The sequence below is a fragment of the Oryx dammah genome, unplaced genomic scaffold (genome assembly GCF_014754425.2).
Source record: "Oryx dammah isolate SB20612 unplaced genomic scaffold, SCBI_Odam_1.1 HiC_scaffold_21, whole genome shotgun sequence".
Classification (NCBI taxonomy): Eukaryota; Metazoa; Chordata; class Mammalia; order Artiodactyla; family Bovidae; genus Oryx; species Oryx dammah.
The window spans coordinates 66730196-66734244 of record NW_024070205.1 but is presented as its reverse complement, the minus strand read 5'-3'; the positions used below and the strand labels follow the sequence as shown (position 1 = coordinate 66734244).

Genomic DNA, 4049 nt, shown 5'->3' with positions numbered 1-4049 from the left:
TGCTACTGGAGATGTGCCCAATAGAAAATTCTTAAAAAGCATGAGATAGCAAAACATTTCTTCCTGGAGGAGCTTAAAGAAGTTTAGTAAGCCTGGATCTCCGTGAATGGTCTTATTCCATCATCAGTGTCTTGGTAAACTGTTCATGAGCAGTGGTATGGTGTATGGGTTCTTTGAATTTTATGCAGATGTAAGTCTGTCAGGAATAAGAATCATGATTTTTATCACATTACCAATTCTAGGTTACTGCCATACTACCCTGAATGCACCAGATCTCATCTGATCTTGAAAGTAAAGCAAGGTCAATTCTGGTTAGTACTTGGATGGGAGACTGCCTGGGAATACAGGGTGCTGTAGACTTTTTTGGGCTTCCCTGATAGCTCAGTTGGTAAAGAATTTGCCTGCAATACGGGAGACCCCAGTTCAACTCCTGGGTCAGGAAGATCCCCTGGAGAAGCGATACCTATTCACTCCAGTATTCTTGGGCTTCCCTGGTGTCTCAGTTGGTAAGAATCCACCTGCAATGTAGGAGACCTGGGTTTGATTCCCGGGTTGGGAAGATCCCCTGGAGAAGGGAAGGGCTACCTACTCCAGTATTCTGCCCTGGAGAATTCCATGGACTGTATAATCCATGGGGTCACAAAGAGTTGAAAAGGACTGAGCAACCTTCATTTTTCACTTAACACCAAATAAGTCAATCAATTTGGTGCTTCCTGTGGTCCTATAGGGCTTCCTGAAAATTAAACTGTTACGTTTACAATTCAAAAGGGATGTAAAAATTGTCATTAAGCATATAGTGTATTTTCTAGCAGAAAATAACGGAAAATTAATGGAATCATTTGTGATATTGAACATTTCTAATTCAATTTACTTTGCTATATGCATGGTTGGAGCATGTTTGAAAAGTTGAAACACATTTGATGCTACAAAACATATACAGCCCAGCCAGGCCAAGGAAAGAAAGAGGACCCCAGTCTTAAGTTTTTCTGGTTTGCTATGGAATGGAGTTTAGAGAATATTTTGACAGGAATGAAAGTGAATTTTGAAAGTTCCATGGTCAGCAGAAACCAGTATCTATTTTCATTATTTGTCTTTAAATGTGCCAGTATTGTTATTTATTTTTATTTCTGAAATTTTGGATTTATTTGAATAGATAAATAGAATGACATCTGATCTACTCATCAGCTGCAAGCCAGTCACCTTTAGTCTCATTCCTGTGTTCTTTGTACTACATCACACTGATTACAATACTCAAATTTTGATTTTTTTAACCATCATTAAGAATTTTGAATGAATTTGACTAATACCTATTCATACCTATCATTGTATCTTAAAATATGATTTTGGGAATTCATTGGCTGTTATTTAAAACTGCCAAAATCTTATTAAAGCTAAATTAAATGCATCATTGGAAACTTTAATTTAAATCTTATTATTCTATATTTAAATTTTAAAAAATGCTAGTATACACTATCACTGTTCTATATCCACCGGAGTGTTTTAATATTTTGATTTGAGTCACTCAATGAAAAAATATATTTTTTAAAGAGTAAAGAAGAATGTTTTAGCTAATTGATTTCTTCCTAGTAAAATTTATTTTGTCAAGTAGAAATACTTTAAAAGATTTTTTTTTAAAAGAAAAATGTGACTCTCTGTATGTGATTACATCAAAGCCTGCTATCTATCCTGAAAACAAAATTAAAAGTTATGAGAATTCAAGTTATGAAATCCTAACAATTTCCCACTACTAGTGACTTACATTGAGAAACATAGCTTAAAAAGCATTTCCTTTATCCAAAAAATGTTATATAGCAAAATATAGAAGCAATGATTAGATATGAAGGAGCTAATAGGATTTTAATGTATTTTAGCTATAGGTGGCATTTCTTCTAAATGTGCATAATAAATATAGAGAATCATTGCTTTTTTTTTTTTTTGCTTCTTTATCATTAACTGTTTCACTGAGCTTTCACATTAGCCTCAAAATAAATTATGTTGAATAAATGAATTTTGTAAAGCTAGATGAATAGGAAGAGATTCACTCAGTTTTTATGTGAAATAAATAAAATCTCATAATTTATCTAAATGTAGTATTTTTATTATCAGAAATTCATATAGAATTTAATGTGTGAACTATTTTGTGTCTGTGCAGCAAGATTATATTGTTTTTTCCTAATTTCTAGTTGACCATGGAATGCTTTATTTGCAGAGCATTTTATAATCTTGGTGTAAAACTCTCTTTGAGAAATATTGACAACTTATTAATTGAAAGTAAAATAAAAGGGATTCTTCAATTAGTTATGAGATGAATAAGTATCACTTTTCTTTCTGACTCACGCTCATCACCTACTCTATTTCTTGCTTAGAGGAAAATAACAATTTTAAAAAATATTAAATTTTTAAAGATATTTTGCATGATCTTCATCCAAATCTTCCATCTAGGATTAGTACCTCAAATATTTATTCAGATAACTGCTGAAACCTTCCTTTCTTATTTTTTTCCTTAAAAAAATAATGCTTTGTTCAGTTTTGTTCACTGGAGTTTCAAAATAAACATCTTGTTTGTTAAATGGACAAGAATAAACAATAGCTTAAGACAAAAAAAAAATAGAAAGAAAAATTTTATTTTTTTTCCTATCACCTAAACAAAAAACACCACGAATGAACTATTCTCACCTCTATTCACCACCAGTGAACTAACCCTACTTGGTCTCCACCAGATGCCGTTTGCCTATTAGGGTTAGAAACATCTCTTAGGCAGGACGTTCTGCTATGTGATCATGTGAGAAAAAAGTGTTTTCTCTTAAAGCACCAAGATCCATGCAAGGACAAATTTTCCATTAGCCCCTTTATTTTTTCTCCAGCTTTGAGGGATAGTTGAGAGTGAAAAATTGTATATATTTAAGGTTTATAAACTGATGACCTAATACCTGTATTTTCACCATATCCAAGCCAAAAGATATAAGCATCTGAATGCAGAGTTTCAAAGAATAGCAAGAAGAGATAAGAAAGCCTTCTTCAGCGATCAATGCAAAGAAATCGAGGAAAACAACAGAATGGGAAAACTAGAGATCTCTTCAAGAAAATTAAAGATACAAAGGGAGATTTCATGCAAAGATGGGCTCAATAAAGGATAGAAATGGTATGGACCTAACAGAAGCAGAAGATATTAAGAAGAGGTGGCAAGAATACACAGAAGAACTGTACAAAAAAGATCTTCACAACCCAGATAATCATGATGATGTGATCACTAATCTAGAGCCAGACATCTTGGAATGTGAATTCAAGTGGGCCTTAGAAAGTATCACTACGAACAAAGCTAGTGGAGGTGATGGAATTCCAGTTGAGCTATTTCAAATCCTGAAAGATGATGCTGTGAAAGTGCTGCACTCAATATGCCAGCAAATTTGGAAAACTCAGCAGTGGCCACAGGACTGGAAAAGGTCAGTTTTCATTCCAATTCCAAAGAAAGGTGATGCCAAAGAATGCTCAACTACCACACAATTGCACTCATCTCACATGCTAGTAAAGTAATGCTCAAAATTCTCCAAGCCAGGCTTCAGCAATACGTGAACCATGAACTTCCTGATGTTCAAGCTGGTTTTAGAAAAGGCAGAGGAACCAAAGATAAAATTGCCAACATCCGCTGGATCATGGAAAAAGCAAGAGAGTTCCAGAAAAGCATCTATTTCTGCTTTATTGACTATGTCAAAGCCTTTGACTGTGTGGATCACAATAAACTGAGGAAAATTCTGAAAGAAATGGAATCCCAGACCACCTGACCTGCCTCTTGAGAAATCTGGATGCAGGTCAGGAAGCAACAGTTAGAACTGGACATGGAACAACAGACTGGTTCCAAATAGGAAAAGGAGTACGTCAAGGCTGTATATTGTCACCCTGCTTATTTAACTTCGATGCAGAGTACATCATGAGAAACGCTGGACTGGAAGAAACACAAGCTGGAATCAAGATTTCTGGGAGAAATATCAATAATCTCAGATATGTAGATGACACCACCCTTATGGCAGAAAGTGAAGAGGAGCTAAAAA

At 34.5% G+C, this 4049-nt stretch overlaps 1 pseudogene; it reads left to right on the top strand.

Moving 5' to 3' along the window:
* Positions 1–241: 241 nt before the first annotated feature.
* Positions 242–360, top strand: LOC120880696 (annotated as a pseudogene).
* The last annotated feature ends 3689 nt before the right edge of the window (positions 361–4049 follow it).